We start from the raw sequence: 19,963 nt of genomic DNA, 5'->3' as shown, positions 1-19,963 counted from the left end.
GACCCTTTGGTTCAATTCGTCTGCACTGACCAGATATCCCAATCTGACCAAGCCAACATTTAGGGTAAAAAATGAGGTCTGCAGATGCTGGAGATCACAGCTGAAAATGTGTTGCTGGTTAAAGCACAGCAGGTTAGGCAGCATCCAAGGAACAGGAAATTTGACGTTTCGGGCATAAGCCCTTCATCAGGAATGAAGTGCAAATAATTCCTGATGAAGGGCTTATGCCCGAAGCGTCGAATTTCCTGTTCCTTGGATGCTGCCTAACCTGCTGTGCTTTAACCAGCAACACATTTTCATCAAGCCAACATTTAGCCCATGTACCTCTAAACCCTTCCTCTTCCAATACCCATCAAGATGCCTTTTAAATATTGTAATTGTACCCATCTCCACCACTTCCTCTGGTAGCATCCTTCCTATAGTGGGGAGATCAAAATTGAAGTAGTACTCTGAAAGTGGTCTCAATGTCCTGTACTGCTGTAAATGACATCCAACTCCTACACTCAATGTTCTGACTAATGAAAGCTAGCATACCAAATGTCTTCTTCACCACCTTGCCTACCTATAGGTCCACTTTCAGGGAATTATACACCTATATCCCTTGGTCTCTTCAATCAGCAACACTCCTCAGGGCCCTACCATTAATTGCACAAATTCTGCCCTGATTTGTTTCACCAAAATACAACACCTCACATTTGTCTAAGTTAAGTTCCATCTGCCAACCCTCAGCCCATTGGCCCATCTGATCGACGTCCCGTTGTAGATATAACCTTCTTCACTGTCCACTATACTGCCTATTTTGGTGTCATCTTCAATCTTACTGAACATTCCTCCTATACTCACCACTGAGAAAAAGAGAGATTTTACATTTCAGATATTAGTATGTCAGCAAGCACATGTCGAAAGATGAGTAAAAGGAACTCATGAGTTAGGATATGGGCAGCAAGGTTTTGGGTGAGCTCAATCAATAAAGGACGTAATTGGGAGGTCAGTCAGGAAAACATTGAAAGTGCTGAGTCTGGAGAAACCAAAAGCACGGAGAAGAGTTTTGGTCTCATAAGGGCACTGAGGTAGGGATGGAAGAAATGCAAGTTACAATAGTGGAAGCAGAGTTATTAATGCAAAGCATGTAGGCACCAGAATTTCAGCTCAAAGTTAAGCAGTGAGACACTGTCTGAATTTACCTATTATTCCGATTGCTTTAGATGCCTAGCTACACATTGTCCTCTTCCAAGAAGTCTACAGTGGATACTTGTTTGAATTGATCACCATGAGTTTATCATGCATTTGTGACTAAGTAAATCCAAACTAAATAAAATCATATGGCCTTTCATGTATAATAGAAATTAAAATCAATATTAAATAAACCAGACCTTGCAATTGTATAATTTGAGTGTGTTAGCCTGGGTGCAATAAAATAACCTGGGCTTTAGAATAAGACTTTGCATAATGATGGTTGGAAACAATACTGTTTTTCAAAAATAAAACATTTTATTCTGAAATTTACTATAAATTCACATAAGATCAATGGTGAATGATTCAAACACAATCTTGAATTTAGAACAGTCAAACATAATCTTATATTTAGAACAATCTTAAGAATAAGAGGAACTGTAGTAGAAGCGTGATCTCTGACAGCTGGCTCAAGAGCTGGCAAGTTCTAGCAGAGCTGCTTATAAACAAAGGCCATCTGAGTGTTGTCCAAATTAGAAGGCTTAGTACTGAACAAGGATAACTGGACCTGAAATATTCACTCTGATTTCTCTTCACAGTTGCTGCCAGACCTGCTGAGCTTTTCCAGCAACTTCTGTTTTTGATGGGCTTGATACTACCTGGAATGGCCTGAACCTTGCATTAAAATGTTTAATGTAAATAGTTGCTTCGCTCAAACAACACAATCAAACAACATCTCCTGCAACATAAAAACAGAAACGTGCGTCCAAACATCTGGCAGAATTGAACACAAACTTGCATTATGAAAGTTTCAGAGGTTTTGGGATCCTTCGGGGCGGGGTTGGGAGGATGGGCAGCCCCAAGTCATAGTCACATTGGCACCAACGACATAAGTCGGAAGAGAGATGGGGATTTAAGGCAGAAATTCAGGGAGCTAGGATGGAAGCTTAGAGCTAGGATAAACAAAGTTTTTTTCTCTGGTTTGCTGCCCATGCCACGTGCTAATGAGGTGAGGAATAGGGAGAGAAAGGAGTTGAACACATGGCTATAGAGATGGCGCAGGAGGGAGGGTTTCGGGTTTTTGGATAATTGGAGCTCTCTCTGGGGTAGGTGGGACCTCTACAAGCAGGATGGTCTTCATCTAAATCAGAGGGGTACCAATATCCTGGATGGGAAATTCGCGAAAGCTATGAAGGTGGATTTAAACTAATACAGCAGGGGATGGGAACCAAAATTGTAGGACAGGTACAGAAGAGGATGAGAGTAGGGAGTTCCAAAATCAAGTACACTGGCAAGTGAGAACCTGGTTTGAAGTGTGTGTACTTCAACGCGAGGAGCATCCGAAATAAGGTGGGTGAACTGGCAGCATGGGTTGGTACCTGGGACTTCAATGTTGTGGCCATTACAGAGGCATGGATAGAGCAGGGACAGGAATGGCTGTTGCAGGTTCCGGGATTCAGATGTTTCAGTAAGAACAGAGAAGATGGTAAAAGAGGGGAGGGTGTGGCATTGTTGATCAGGGACAATATTACAGTTGCAGAAAAGATGTTTGGGGACTCGTTAACTGAGGTAGTATGGGCTGAGGTTAGAAACAGGAAAGGAGAAGTCACCATGCTGGGTGTTTTCGATAGGCCTCCAAATAGTCCCAGAGATGTAGAGGAAAGGATAGCAAAGATATCAATAGGAGTGAGAGAGGCAGGGTAGTTGTCATGGGGGACTTCAATTATCCAAATATTGACTGAGATCACTACAGTATAAGTACTATACATGGGTCAGTTTTTGTGCAGAAGGGCTTCTTGGCACGGTATGGCCTACAAGGGGTGAAGCCACTTTAGATTTAGTACTGGGTAATGAGCCTGGCCAGGTGTTAGATTTGGAAGTAGGTTTGGAGACAACGATCACAATTCTGTCAGGTTTACTTTAATGATGAAAAGGGATAGGTGTACTCCACCGACCAAGAGTTACAGATGGGGGAAGGGAAATTAAGATGCAATTAGGAAAGATTTAGGAAGCGTAGAATGGGGAAGGAAACTGCAGGGGATGAGCACATTAAAAATGTGGAGTTTATTCAAGGAAAAGCTCCTGTGTGTCCTAGATAAGTATGTACCTGTCAGGCAGGGAGGAAGATATAGAACGCGTGAGCCATGGTTTACTAAGGAAGTGGAATCTCTGATCAAGAAGAAGAAGAAGGCTTATGTTAGGACAAAATGTGAAAACTCAGTTAGGGCGCTTGAGGGTTACAAGGAAGTCAGGAAAGACCTAAAAAGAGAGCTCAGAAGAGCGAGGAGGAGACATGAGAAGTTGTTGGCGGATACAATTAGGGTTAACTCTAAGGTTTTCTATAGGTATGTCAGGAATAAAAGAATGACAAGAGTTAAATTAAGGCCAATCAAGGAAAATAGTGGGAAGTTGTGTATGGAGTCAGAGGAGATAGGGGAAGCACTAAATAAGTATTTTTTGACAGTGTTCTCTAAAGAGAATGAAAATGTTGGCTAGGAAGATATAGAGATACTTGCATCTAGACTAGAAGAGATTGAGGTTCACAAGGAAGAGGTATTAGAAATATTACAGAGTGTGAAAATAGACAAGTCCCCTGGCAGGATGGGATCTATCTTAGGATCCTCTGGGAAGCATAGGAAGAGATTGCCGAGCCTTTGGCATTGATCTTCAAATCATCATTGTCTACAGGAATAGTGCCTGAGGACCGAAGGATAGCAAATGTGGTTCCCTTGTACAAAAAGGGTAGTGGAGACAACCCTGGTAATTTCAGACCAATGAGTCTCACTTCAATTGTTGGTAAAGTGTTGGAAAAGGTTATAAGAGATAGGATTTATAACCATCTAGAAAAGAATAATCTGATCAGGGACAGTCAGTATGGTTTTGTGAAGGGTAGGTCATGCCTAACGAATCTTATTGAGTTTTTTGACAAAGTGATCAAACAGGTAGATGAGAGTAAACCTGTTGATGTGGTGTATATGGATTTCAGCAAGGTGTTCGATAAGGTTCCCCACAGTAGGCTACTTTACAAAATGCAGAGGAATGAGATTGTGGGAGACATAGCAGTTTGGATCAGTAATTGGCTTGCTGAAAGAAAACAGAGGGTCGTAGTTGATGGAACATGTTCATCTTGGTGTCCGATTACAAGCGGCGTACCGCAAGGGTCGGTATTGGGTCTACTGCTGTTCGTCATTTTTATAAATGACCTGGATGAGGGCTTAAAAGGATGGGTTAGTAAATTTGCCGATAACACTAAGGTCGGTGGAGTTGTGGATAGTGACAAGGATGTTGTAGGTTGCAGAAAGACATAGATAGGATGCAGAGCTGGGCTGAGAGGTGCCAAATGGAGTTTAATGTGACAAGTGTGAGGTGATACACTTTGGATGGAGTAATTAGACTGAAAAGTATTGGGCTAATGGTAAGATTCTTGAGAGTGCAGATGAGCAGAGAGATCTCGGTGTCCATGTACACAGATCCCTGAAAGTTGCCATCCAGATTGACAGGGTTGTTAAGAAGGCATACAGTGTTTTGGCCTTTATTAATAGAGGGATTGAGTTCCGGAACCAGGAGGTTATGCTGCAGCTGTACAAAGCTCTGGTACGGCCACACTTGGAGTATTGTGTACAGTTCTGGTCACTACATTATAAGAAGGATTTGGAAAGGGTGCAGAGGAGATTTACTAGGATGTTGCCTGGTATGGAAGGAATGTCTTACAAGGAAAGGTTGCGGGTGTTGAGGCTGTTCTCGTTAGAGAAAAGAAGGCTGAGAGGTGACTTAATAGAGAATACAAGATAATCAGAGGGTTAGATAGGGTGGACAGGGAGAGCTGAAAATGTGTTGCTGGAAAGGCGCAGCAGGCCAGGCAGCATCCAAGGAGCAGGAGAATTGACATTTTAGGCATGAGCCCTTCTTCAGGAATGAGGAAAGTGTGTCCAGCAGGCTAAGATAAAAGGTAGGGAGGAGGGACTTGGGGGAGAGGCGTTGGAAATGCGATAGGTGGAAGAAGGTCAAGGAGAGGGTGATAGGCCGGAGTGGGGGTGGGGGCGGAGAGGTCAGGAAGAAGATTGCAGGTTAGGAGGGCGGTGCTGAGTTCGAGGGATTTGACTGAGACAAGGTCGGGGGAGGGGAAATGAGGAAACTGGAGAAATCTAAGTTCATCCCTTGTGGTTAGAGGGTTCCTTTTTCCAAGTATGGTGACGGCAAACCCGAGGGGACACAACTCTAAAGTGAGGGGAGGTAGGTATAAGACAGATGTCAGAGGTAGTTTCTTTACTCAGAGAGTAATAAGGGTTGGAAGGCTTTGCCTGCAATGGTAGCAGATTCGCCAATTTTAAATGCATTTAAGTCATCATTGGACAGGCATATGGACATACATGGAATAGTGTAGGTGGAATGGGCTTCAGATTGGTATGACAGGTCGGCACAATATTAAGGGCCGAAGGGCCTGTACTGCGCTGTAATATTCTATGTTCTATGTACGTGAAATTCAAATTCAGTAATAGCTGGTGTAATAAATTTATATTCTGATGATATAGTTCAAAATTTAGCATAGAATTTGATTGCTCTGTTGTCTAAAGCCTACTTATGAAATCCAACAAATTCCTTCCATTATTAGCTCAGCAACACATTATGCTCTACATGAGGCAAATCTTTTCATTGTAACATTGACAGGAGGAAACTAATCTCTAGCAATATGTTCCATCGGAATGTTGAATTTAACATGAAGTGGAATTATGATCTCAAATGATCAACTACTACTAAAACCTTTTTGCCTGGCATATCGACTGTTGATCAATAGGTTGTCCTGCCCTCTCACATGTTAGGGCTTTGGGTATTTTTTAGGAGCAGGTAGGGGAGGGCTATTAAAATCAATGATTCCTAAATACTGTAAATTATGCTTTTGGGAGCTAAATTCCTCATTCTTCATTATTGTTTACTACATTGGTCTCATTTTCAGGAAGTTCAAAGCACAGTTTGAAATTTGCATGCAATCAGAAAGAGAGGTCCAGGGACAGAAATCCCGGTTTGGGGACTCAAGCACTTGTAAGCATAGCCACTGATGGAGAAGAAATTACAGTCGGGAGTACACAAGTGGGAAGAATTTGAAAAGTGCAGATATTTAAGAGGGCTGTGGGGCTGAAGGACATTAGAGGGATAGGGATAGGGAAGAGCACTGAGTAATTTGAAAACAATGATGAGTAGTTGTTGATTGGTAGCGAGCCACATGTAAGCCAGCAAGCACTGGGGTGTCAGGGGAATGGAATATGAGGCAAGTTAGTTCACAAGCAGCAGAGTTTTGGATGGCTGCAAATTGAAGAGGAGGAGAATGAAGAACTCGAGTGTAGAAGAATTGAAGACAGAAGATTTCAGAATGGATGACCTGAGACACCATAAGGTCAGGCAAATTTATGAAAGTGGAAGTAAGAAGATTTCTGGATGGTATGAATAGGAGGTTGAGACCTACTCAGATATCAAGTTTGTGAATCTACTTGCCAGGGAAAGGGTTGGAGTCAGTGGCTAGAAAATAAACTTTGGAACAGCAGTGGCTTTACTCATCCCAAATTCTCATTGAAATAAATTTCCATTCATCCAATTCTTGTCAGATAAATAGCCTGAGAAGTTAGCAAAAATAGAATTGTCAAAGATGATGGTGAAGTTATCAGTGTATATGTGAGACGTCCTCATGTCCCTTCAGACTATCTGTCTAAGGGGCAGTACATAGACAGATAATCAGAAAGCAGCAGTGATTGATCCTTGGCAAACACCAGAGACAATGATGTGGAATGGGAAAATAAAACAATGCAAGCGATTCTCTGGCTATGAAAAGATAGATTAATCATGAGACCAGTTCTACCAGCTGGACGGCAGTGGATAGTGGTTGGAACAGAAGGTATTGCTAACCACAAAGGTTGCAGACAGATTGAAAAGGACAAGGGAAATCATACCATTGGCACAGTCACATGGTCACTTTGTTTGACTAAGTCCATGATGAGTCTTTCTGAGGGATTTCCACTGTATGGTAAAACTTCTCATTGCATTTTACCAAACTCACCTCAGTAACTTACCTACCCTGTCTGTATGCAACTGTCACATCTGATTGTACCCCCCATTTTATCAAGCATTGTTTCCAACAAAACTCACTGCTCAGCACTTCCCAGAATTCATCAGCACTCCATGTGCCTACACCATCTTTAAAAGCTTGCTGTACACCTAGAAACCACTGTCAGTCCTCAGCTATCCTACATGGTTCATGATATTTGCCCTGGACGAGGCAGACAAGGGAGATTTGGTGCTCTGCTTTTACTGGCAGGGTGCTGGAGAACCTGCTGGATGGGTTCTTGCAGATGTGGGACATCTTCTTCCCCCAAGATAGGCAGTGGAGATCATGACACAGGCCATGCCAGTCTGGCCCAAGGTTGTGACCCAGGATAAGCTTCTTATCTGAGTGTCCAACAAGCTAGATATTGAAAGAAATCTCCACAGGGACATTGAGAAACCAACAAACTCAGCTTATCACATGGTCTGAAGGACTTCCATATTAGACACCATGTACAGATTATCTCAGGGCACTCTCCATGGGCACCAGCCACATGCAGCCCATTTGCAGGTTATTACTTCCTGCCTTTGTGTGGGGGTTAAACAGCAAGGAAGATAGCAGTGATATCAGCCTGGCATCTCTAGATAAATGCAAAAAGGCAAGACACAAAATGGCAGAGATGCTTTAAGCATTCCGGTAGGCTCAGAGTGAGTGAGCTCTGTGAGAGCAAGCTAAGAGCCTGAAGATACAGCCTGGTTCAGTCCAAGAGCTGGCTGCATGTTTCTCAGTGCACAGTGCCCTTGCTGCAGCATTACAAAGATGCTTGCTGGTATAGCTATGTTCCAGCATTGCTATGAAGAAGCGTCCTCTAAGTGATTGAAAATTTGCCATGAGGGTTCTTAGAGGATGGTACATGTCAGATTCCAAATCCCATGTACATGGTCTATGTGGCTAGTAGCCATGGAGTGTGCCCGGTGTCCAAAAGGCAAGTACTTCAGACCACATGGTGAAACAAATTCGTCAGGAACCCAATTTGAGCTTATTAATGCATTTGCTAAGATAAGCAGCCAAACATTAATGTTGGAACCTTGCAAGTAGTAATCCTCCATAATTAACAACACACCACTACCTAGCAAAAAAACTCGTCACACTGCTGGTCTAAAGCATAAACGATGGAGCGCGATGCACCCAATATTGAGATCAACCTTGTCAGACTTCGCGTTTGATTCTGCAACAAATCATGCCACAACCCCTGTTGCTCAGACCCTGAAAATATTCTATTAATAAAGAATACCATTTGTGATTTTGAAGACAGCCATTTATTCTTGGCAGAGGCAGCAAACTAACTGGAGAGATTCAAACTTGAAGTTTCAGCAAATGTGGGATTGGGCTTAAGAGGTGACAGCACACTCAAGCACTTTGGAGAGGAAAGGGAGGTTGGAAATGGGACTGGAGTTTGTAAGGATGGTGCAGTCAGGGTTTTGTTGAGGGGAGGAACGCAGCAGATATGAACAAGAGAGGCACAACAATTCAGGAGAGAGTCCTATTCACAATATTGCAAAATCAAGGTTGTTGTAAAAACCCAAGTGACCCCTTAATGCCTTTTATGGTTGGAGGCCTATCTTTTCTTCCTGGTCTGACCTCTTGTGACTCCAGCTCCATTACAACATGATTGACTCTTAACTGCTCCTTGGAAGTGACTTTATAAAGAACTCAATTGCCTTTCATCAAAGCCCGGTGCTCAAGAAAAGAACCAGGCTTCACTTTCTCAGAGCAAATAAAAAATGGCTACAATTGCCATTGAAACCCAGAAAATATCCCACAACTGTTGGACAAATTAAAACAAAACAGGAGGAATATTAGGCTTAGTTGCTGTTTGAACTTATGCTTTCTAATTCATTCACTGAGTTCAACATAGGAAAGACCATACTATACTTAAATAACTTGTTCAGTGAAACAACTTTTTTCTATCGATGAATTCTTATTCTTTTTGGGATATATATGTCAAATAGTCAAACTTGGAATCAAATAGTTACTTTTTTTCAGGTTTGAAAATCTCAATGTATGAAAGTTCAACAATGCTTCTTTGCATAGATTAATGCAGGCTCATGATTTGAATATGTGTTGCTGGTCAAAGCACAGCAGGCCAGGCAGCATCTCAGGAATAGAGAATTCGACGTTTCGAGCATAAGCCCTTCCTGATGAAGGGCTTATGCTCGAAACGTCGAATTCTCTATTCCTGAGATGCTGCCTGGCCTGCTGTGCTTTGACCAGCAACACATTTGCAGCTGTGATCTCCAGCATCTGCAGACCTCATTTTTTACTCATGATTTGAATACAACACACATTTTTAATGTGAGGCAAAGAAGGGTGCTTCTTTTTGAAGCCGTAAGTATAATTCTCACTATGGTTCAGTCTTAGCCCTTACACATTATAATGTGGAAATACAATTGTTATGCTAAGATTTCCATAATTTCCAAAATATGTGGGTCCATGCAAATGGACTACCAGTAATTTAATAAGTTTCCTGAAATCTTAAATCAGAAAGGTTGTGGTCCATAACAGTTGATTTGTGTTGTAGTGAAGCTACACCAAGATATATTGCTTTCCATTAAAGATTATGTGAGATCCTGAGAAATTCATGCGCATATAAAATAAGCTGCTTTTAAAGGAGTAGAACATTTTGTTTTATAGTTATGCTGTAAAGCATTATATACTAGATGTTTACTCTCTTAATTCTTTTAAAAAGTGGTTATATAAGATCTGCAGATACTCAATGTAAATGAACAGCAACTCTTAAACAGTATAAACTGGGTATTAGGTTTAAAGTCATTTAGGAATATACATCCAGACAATACAAACATCATTACATGATTCTCATTTCTTTAATTGAAAAGTTTCAAATTTCATGTTGTTTTATAAAACGTGAGCATCTGCTCCATTATTTTTATACATAACTGTTTTTATGTTGTGCGCATTTTATTAACATGAAATATATTTATTTAAATATCTTATGAAAATGAAAATGCAGAAACATACAATAGATTGTTCAGAAAAAAAAATTAACTTTTAAAATCTCTACTTCAAATGCTTTGAACTCGGCAAAAGGTCCCATGTGACTATTAATCTTATTCCAGGAAAAGTATATTCTAACTTGAAAACTCATCTTGTGATACTGAATGTAATTGCCCCATCAAAACCTGAGGATAGCCAAGGATGTAGGAGCACACACAAAAGGAATTTCAATATTTTCATCATAAATGAATAAAGCAAGGTTCCCATAACAAGTTTAATATAGCCAGTTAACTCAATTTCAGTTTTCTGTTTTCATGTCCCATTTTGTCATGTTCCTTACTGATACATTTCTTATTGACAAGGTGACCCATATATACTGGGATTAAGATAGTGCCTTTTCTGAAATGTCCCAGAATTGAATTTGTTAGTTTATCTAGAATTTATCAATCTGTCAAAATTGTCAAGTCAATCTATTGTGTGATATATAAAAGAAGACACTTATCTTGTAACCTCGAGCTGGGAAAATATCCAATTAAAAAGGTTTGCAATGGTAGAGTGCTGTCAACAAAGAGTGTCACTCTGAAAATTCAGCAATCCATTCTTAGCAGGAACACAGAAAACTGTGCGCCTCAAATCCCACAATGCATCAGCAGAGAATGCCTGAGTAAAATAAATTATTTGTGTTGCCCTTATTTTAACAGTCATGTCACAATTACATAAAAGGAGCCTTGGGGGCCACAAGGAATACAACAGATGGGGCTAATCAAACCAGAAAAATGCAATGTACTGAAGCTGTTTATAATCTCACTTTCTGAGCAGCAATTTGTTGCATCTTTTTTCCAATCTATTCCTCACACCATTTTCGATGAATAGCTATTAAATAAACAGTTTCATTATGCAAAGAAATTGCCTGTGGGAGTATAATTAAAGGCATAATACCAAAGTTATTGCAGTTCACTCTTACTCATTGATGAAAACTTTTTCATGTAGTGTTAAGGTGTCAACTTTAATAACAGGATAATTGCAACATTTTACAACATCCTGTAGATATGGATGGAAGCAATATTTTCTCTGGCCTTCACTTCGAGGAGCCAATTTTACATCTCTTGAGGTCAGGCTGTAAGATTCTCTCATTGCTTCCCTGCACGCTGTGACAGGAAGTCTTTTATTGTCCTGAGGATTGTATCAAAGTAAATTTGTGCTTCATATGGCAGAATGTGACTTAAAATTGCAGCTGCTTACATTGTGCGCAGACTCTCATTAGGTAATGCAACTTAACAGAAAGTATGGAATTTACAATTGGTAATGTGGCATTTTATTTGATTTATTCTACAATGCATAGCAACAGTACCAATAAAACAGCCATAAAATAGTTTAAACATCCACAAAATCTTCAAACCTAATGCCTAGTAGGACATGCTGTGGCAGTGGTTAAGATACCAGCCATAGCTATTATCCTTAAATAAACGCTTCAACATTCTTTCCACAATGTGAATTGTCATTGCTCCCATTCAATAAGACCTCAAACAAGATGATTTTCCACAACGTTAACATTAAAATTTTATATTTTGACACTAAATTTAGGAAATAGCATTTTATCAAAAGTAAAGCTTTTAATTCTTCTTAAACACTGTTGTTCATAACACTGTTGTTATCTATAACTTCACCATTGGTGACAGAATGCTATAAAGATTTCAATAGACTATTTTCTGTGGCTTGCTATTATACAAGATAGAGACAGAACCACTTTTATTTAAGAATCTACAAGGATGAATCAAAGACAGGTTGAATGCTTATGATTTCCGTGTCATAATCAATACGTTCAGAAAATTGAATAGAAGTCTAAACACTGTTGCACAGTTTCACTTTAGATGATTTTAAGGGTCACATCTCATCTCTTACTCTATCTAATCTACAAATGCTTATTAAGTTAATGAAAGGGCAAGCATTAATGACATGGAAACATCACCACTTACAAGTTCCTCTCCAAACTATTCCTCATTCTGACTAATAAATATAATGCTTCGTGTTGCTGGGTCAAAATCTTGGAATTCCCTTCCTAACAGGTGTGTGTGTGTGTGTGTGTGTGCGTGCGCAGACCAAGAACTTCACAGTATTTGTATAGTACAGAAACTAGTTGTATTATTTATTATGAAAGAATCTTTGTAAACCTGAGAGATACATGCGCATTTAAAATGAGCTGATTTTAAAGGAGCAGAACATTTTGATTTATAATTATGTTCCAAAGTACCATAAACTAGAAGTTTAATCCCTTAAATCTTTTCAAAAGTGTTATGCAAAATCTGCAGATACCCAATGTAAATCAATGAGTACACATTAACATTATAAGCTGGGCTTTACGATAAACATTATTTAGAAGCAAATCTCCAGACAAGACAAATAAAATTGTTTGATCCTAATCTCTTTGATGGATAATTTCAAAAGCTAATGTTGTTTCCTAAAATGTGAGCATCTACTCTTTTTTTTAACATTATTGTTTTTGGGCTCTATATATGTTATGGAAATGAAATGAAAGTAGAGGTACCACAGTCATACTAGACCATAGGGTTGCTTTGCCATTAGAGAGAGATGAATGCTGGTGGTATAACCTGATGGCCACCACGCTTCAGGCGGTGGGAGATGCTGAGAGGAAGAGTCCTTCATTGTAATCTCAGTCAGTGCAGGAATTGTACCCATGCTGCTGGCATCACTCTGCATCACAAACCAACCATTCAGCCAACTAAGCTAACTGACCCATCACCCTAATCCTATGCCCTCTAGTTCTGGATTCCACCAATCCAGGGAAAAGACGTTGAATATTTATCCATGTCCCCACAGCCCCCCAGTGCTCCAGGGAAAACAGCTCAAACCCTCTAACACTGGCAAGATTCTTGCAAATCTTTTCTGAACCCTTTCAGGTTTCACAACATCCTTCCCAAAGGAGGGAGACCAGCATAGCACACAATATTCCATTGTTGATGTGGCATGAAATCTCATTGAGCCTTGAAGAGAGAAAAGCTTCGTGATACTCGAGAAATTAACACTTTGGGCTAATTCTCGTATCTTTTTTGGCTATGTGGCTTTTCCAGAATTAAGTTGTCATTCTAATACTTGGTCAATGTAACGTCCCTACTCTGAAGTTTTAAGCCAGGCTTGTCACAAGAGACCACCTTGTGCTTCAGCTTTGATGTAACTAGTTTCTTCAACCAGACACTGGTGAATCTATAGAATTTATTGCCACAGAAGGCTGTGGATGCCGGTCGTTGAGTACATTTAAAAATAAGATAGATAGTTTCCTGAGTATCAAGGGAACCAAGGGTTGTGGGGGAAAACAGGAGAATGGGGTTGAGAAACATATCAGCCATGATTGAATGGCAGAGCAAAATCAGTAAGCTGAATGGCCTAACTTTTGCTCCAATGGCTTATGGTCTTATAAAGTAAAATGTACTAAACCTCATTCCCTTTCATCAAGATTGAGTTTATCTTCCACTAAAAACATTCTATGGGCATCCTTCCCTCTTGTTGTCAGTAGTTGATACTAATATGAATAAGAAGGCTTGGTGTCAGCAAATCTACCCAAGGCAGTCAGTTACTCCAGCAGCATTTACTGGTAACTCAAAGCCATAGAATAATAAGGATTGCGTACGAATCATATTCCAATTTAACATGTAAGTTCGAAATAATTACAAGTGAATTCAAAATCAAGTTGCAAGGAGAAAGTTGAATCTTTTTCAATGCTTTTCCTGTATTGAATTCCAGTGGGACATTGAAACAAATGCTTTCTGTTTAAGAATATAAATTTCAGGAACCTCTTCACATATTAAATATGACCTTCAAAGCTTTCTGTATCATTGCCAATGTCAGCTGTTGACTAGAACATGCACGAATTGAATAATATCTGGTACAATGCTAGATTAACAACTTGGAATGTCACTATATATTATAAGGTGGAATTTTCAGCTTTTATTTTGTAAGTTTTAATTGTCATTCATCACACCTCCAGGAAATTAAAGAAATTAGCTTTCACTGTTAGAAAGAAACTTTTGTTCTTCCATGGATTATTTTATTAGTGAATCAGTAGTCTGGTTTAACAACTCATCAAATCAAAGGGTAAAAATTTATAGAATATTCCTTAAGTAAGGAAATAAAAAATTGATTTGTATATGTGGACATATTCATGAGTTGTAAGTATTGTGATATTCTGCTGTCATCTACATGGATATACACTTTGCAGCACAGATTGAAGTAATGTTTTGTATAAGGTTTTTTATACCTACTCAGGTTGATATCATCTCCTTACTATTTCACCCAAAAACATTTTGTTGCTCTCCAGAAAGAGCTGGCTGCCATTTAATATATGGTGTAGATATCACAATTCTCTTAGGCAAAAGTGAAGACTGCAGATGCTGGAAACTAGAGTCTAGATTAGAGTGGTGCTAGAAAAGCACAGCAGGTCAGGCAGCAAGCATTTGAGGAGCAGGAAAATTGATGTTTTGGCCAAAAGTTCTTCATCAGGAATGGATTTTCTTGACTAACCATTCTGAAATTAAGTCATTTAGAACATGTGCCCTCAACTAGAGACTTCCGTGTTCCCAAGTTAATTCTCCAATAAATGTTTTGGAATATCTATTGTCATTTTAATATTGTCCGTACTTCAGTCTTCACTTTATGCATAAGTGTATTTTATGTAAAATAATTAGAAAGGCAGTCTGAAAGACTCCCTCTTGATTGCAAGTGTATTTGCAACATTTCTTACTGTTCATTAGGATGGCTTAATTAAAATATTAACAGTAGAAAGTTTGAAGCATCAAACCTAATTATAAGACTATGCATGACACTTGTTTGTTCTGTCAATTTTCTGAAGGAAAGAAGGAATCAACAGGATAGCTTGATGAATTAATTGTCTAGTGTGATATTGAACCCATCCAGACTTGAAAAGTTAGTTCAATTCTAGGTTCATGAAGTAGCTCCCTCAACAGATCACATATAGGGAAATCAAATGCATGCTGCCTATCATCTTCCATCTACTACTATTGAGTCTTATTCACATAACTGACCATCTAGTAATGAAATAGGGTTTGTCTTATAATTCTTCAGGCTTCTTCAATGCCATGTGCCAACCAGTATGACAACACTGTTAGTGTCACTTTCTCTGATCAAATGTTTACAAATCAACAATAGAGACTTCATCACATCAACCTTCCAAACCACAGGAGCAGCTTGCACTTTGGAAATCAAGTTTGTTCTCTTTCACAACATATACCGTGGTATTTCCTAGTGAATGATCAAATGCATGTAAAATAACTCCTCTTTGATTTTTATACCAGCTTTTTTTCAAAAATGTTACAACTAAATTTAGCCTGTATTGTAATAGAAAACAACATGAGTCATAAGGTTACACAACATTTTGTCAACTTGTGTGTTCAGCTGCAGAAAACATGTTCATATTTGTTATTCATGTGGTATCACACTCGGACGTATCTGGTATTCCAGTTCCATTTCTATTTTTTTACTGTATCCTCACAGAACAAAATAAAGTGTATTTTCTAAGATACTCAATGATTTTTCAACAGTGTCTTTCACAATAGAGCTCCATAAAAAGTTATTTTGCTTTTCTCTAACAATCCCAACTTCATATGTAAATGAAGTTAAACTGAAAGAAAACCAAGGGTCTTTTCTCCATGACAAACAACATGCCTTAGCTGGTCATTGAACTATTAACAAAGAAAGCTTTATCAAACCTTTCTCCTTTTGTCATGCATTAGAAGATGATAACAGTAATGGGGCCTCTGTTGTTTGGGCTATAGCCCAGTTTGTAAATTGATTGCTTCAAATGACAGCAAAAAAAAGTGCTGACTCTTCCTTTGCAAAAAATTACCTTTTGAATCTGAAAAATAGGTCAAAAAGTGTGGCTCGGGAAAAGTGCAACCAGTCAGGCAATATCCGAGGAGCAAGAGAGTCGACGTTTCGAGCATAACATCTTTGTCAGGAATGGGGCGGGGGGGGAGGGGGGGGTGCGGCAAGGGGCCTGAGAGATAAATGGAAGGATGGGGGTGGGTGAAAGGTAGTTGGGAATGCGATAGGTAGATGAAGGTGGGGGTTAAGGTGATAGGTTGGAGTGGGGTGGAGTGGATATGTGGGAAGAAAGATGGACAGGTAGGACAGTTCAAGAGGGCGGTACGGAGTTGGAGGGTTGGATCTGGGTTAAGGTGGGGTAGGGGAGATGATATTGAAATCAACATTGTTCCAGGGTCCCAAGGTGGAAGCTGAGGTGTTCTTCCTCCAGTCGTTGGGTGGCTGGAGTTTGGCAGTGAAGGAGGCCCAGGGCTTGCATGTCCCTGGCGGAATTGGAGGGGGAGTTGAAGTGTTCTTCCACAGGTCGGTGGGATTGCTTAGTGCATGTATCCCAGAGATGTTCTCTGAAATGTTCTGCAAGTTGGCATCCCCAATGTGGATGAGACCACGTCGAGAGTAACGGATGCAGTATGGATGGAGATACAGGAGAATATCTGTTGGATGTGGAAGGATCCTTTAGACCTTGGATGTAGATGAGGGGGGGAGGCGTGGGTGCAGGTTTTACACCCTTGCAGTGATAAGGGAAGGTGCTAGCAGGGAGGGGAGGTTGGTGGGGGTGTGGACCTAACAAGAGAGTCACGGAGGGAATGGTTTCTGCTGAACTCAGATAGGAGTGGGGAGGAGAATATATCTCTGGTGGTGGGGTCTCATTGTATGTGGCAGAAATGGCAGAGGATGATGTGTTGTATCATGAGGTTGGTGGGGTGAAAGTTGAGGACCAAAGGGTTCTGTCCTTGTTGCGATTGGAAGGGTGGGGTATGAGGGCAGAGGTGCGAGCAGTGGATGAGATGTGTTAGAGGGCATCATCAACCACGTGGGAGGGGAAATTGCAGTCTTTGAAGAAGGAAGCCATTTGGGATGTTCTGGAGTGGAATTGTTTTTTCTGGGAGCAGATGTGGCGATGTTGGAGGAATTGGGAGTAAGAGATAGCATTTTGCACAGGAGGGGGCATGGGAGTAATTGGAATCCAGGTAGCTGTGGGAGTTGGCGGTTTGAAATAAATTCTCCGCCATGTCCACACATGTCATCTACTGCATCCATTGCTCTTGATGTGGTCTGCTCTACACTGGGGAGACAGAAAATTTCAGAGAACATCTCTGGGACACACCTTCTAAACAATCCCAAGCCCTGTAACCTAAAACTTCAAGTCCTCCCTCCGCTTTGCCAAGGTCATGCAAGTCCTGGGCCTCCTCCACTGCCAAATTCTAGCCACCCGATACCTGGAGGAAGAACACCTCATCTTTCACCTTGGGACCCTGCAACCATACAGGATCAATGTTGATTTCACCAGTTTCATAATCTCCCTTTCCCCCACCTTATCCCAGATCCAACCCTCCAACTCGGCACCGCCCTTTTGAAATGTCCTAACGGTCCACCTTCCTTCCTGCCTATCCACTCCATCCTCCAATCTGACCGAACACCATCACCCCCCATCTTCATCTCTCTATCGCATTCCCAGCTACATTCCTCAATCCATTTACCTCTCAGCACCCTTGGGCCCACTGCACCACCTCACATTGCTGATGAAGAGCTTATGCTCAAAACGTTGACTCTCCTGCTCCTCGGATACTGCCTGACCAGCTGTGCTTTTCTAGTAACACACTTTTTGACTCTGATCTCCAACATCTGTAGTCCTCACTTTCTCCCAATTTGAAAAATGGATCTATTGCTGTACACAGGAAACATTGTTGCATTTGCCAGTCAGCAAATTTTAATGTTTGAAAGTTAGTAGAAAGCTTTATGCAGATTATTTCTGCTTGTCCTGATATGTTGGAAGCAGTTCAATTATATACAAAAACCCAGCTTAAACACGTACACAATGTCCAAAATGTTATTTCAAAAATTTGTATTGAAAACAATTTCTAGTGTCTGTTCTTGATCATGCAATTTTTTTCAAAATTTAAATGTAAGTCTTTTAAAATGCTGCTTACTGTTTAGCCCATTATTATGTGAATCATTTTTAGTTAGTGTGGCAAGGTTTTATAATTAGGCCACATTCTTATTGTTTTACACAGCATTTATTTTCAAAATAGCTCTACGGCTAGAACACTGCAGTGTTGGACTTCATACACAAAGAATTAGATTGGACTCTGCTCCTACTTTCTCAAAAGAGTCAGTTCTGCAAGTCAGTGGGTAAGGATGCAAAATCCAACTTAAAGACATTCAATGTCTTTTCTTGAAGCAAGCAAAGAGTGAAATTGAAAACAGCCTTGAAAAACACTAAAAATAATGTACATACAAACATATACAGATTAGGAGCATGGGTTGGCCATACAGCACCTTGAGCCTTCTCTGCCATTCAACAAATCGTAAGATTACCCCACATTCCTGCCTACCGCTGGTAACCTTTCACCCTCTTGCTTAGATTGAATAGAAGTGGTTTGTAAGGATGCGGGAAAAAGGCAAGAGGTTGGCACTAGGTAATAGAACCAATGCAAGCACAATGGGTCAAATGGCCACCTTCTGCACCATAACAATTCTGTCATTCAATGATGATTTCAGCTACTTCTGCCTTAGAAAAAATTCCAAGACTCTGCATTCACTTCAATTTGAGAAAGAGAGTTCCAAAATCAGAGCAACTGATTGAAAATGGAAATAATTATGTTTGAGCTGGTGTCATGACTGTGACATGGCTACAGTCTGACATAGGTTGGGCTCTGAATATTGGAGGGTACAGGGCATTTATGGGAAGTTAGGAAATGATGGTGGGGGCACTATATTAGTTAATGATGGAATGTACTAAGTTCAAGAAACTAAAGTATGTAAACAGTTTAGGTGGAAATAAGAAATGACAAAGGAAAGAAGTCACTTTGGTGTATAGGCCTCCTAACAATGAGCACATGAGTAGGATGGAGCTTAAAGGGCTAAATATTTGATATTTGTCAGAAGTGTAGGTGATAATCATGGAAGGTTTCAACAAAGTCAGTGTGCAGTGAGATGGTTGAAGTATTTGTTTTAATTTTCCAAAATAATCTTGATTCACTGGATATTCCATGAGATTGGAAAGTGGCTAATCGAACTCCTTCAGTCAGAAAAGGAAGGAGTCAGATAGCAGTAAGTGACAGACTAGCTATTTTAACATCTATCACAGGAACTATGTAACAAGTCTTTTTGTGTATACATTCTTGGATATGAGTGTCATGAGTTAAGCTCGCATATATTGCCCATCCCCAATTGCTCAGAGGACAGCTAAGAGTCAATCGTCGTGCAGTAAGTCTGGAGTCACACGTAGGTCAGTCCAGTTATTATTAAAGAAGTTTGTGAAACACATCGGTATTGGTTGAGCCCAGAAAAATGAGTTCAAATGGAATCAAGGATTCAGTACATGTTAGCAAACCACTCAATTGAACCTCGTAAAAGCCATTGCAGTTCAGCAGTACTGTGATTCCTGAACTAGATGGATCAACTAGACTTTATGTAGATTATAAAAAGGTGAGTGTGATCATCAAGATAGATTCATGCTCAATTCCACAGTTAAACAATTACATTGTTAGGGTTACCAGTGCCTCATTCTTTTCTAAGATTGATCTATTGAAGGGGGACTGGCCATTAATGTCAAGGGCTAAAGAAATTTCTGCTTTTATTATATTAAGTGGGTTGTACCACTGTTGGGTGATGCCATTATGGTTCAAACAATCCCCTAGCTCTATTGCAGATGCTTGTGAA

Source organism: Hemiscyllium ocellatum, chromosome 13 (genome assembly GCF_020745735.1).
Source record: "Hemiscyllium ocellatum isolate sHemOce1 chromosome 13, sHemOce1.pat.X.cur, whole genome shotgun sequence".
Classification (NCBI taxonomy): domain Eukaryota; kingdom Metazoa; phylum Chordata; class Chondrichthyes; order Orectolobiformes; family Hemiscylliidae; genus Hemiscyllium; species Hemiscyllium ocellatum.
The sequence above is the reverse complement of the archived record's forward strand: the minus strand, read 5'-3'. Positions refer to the sequence as shown.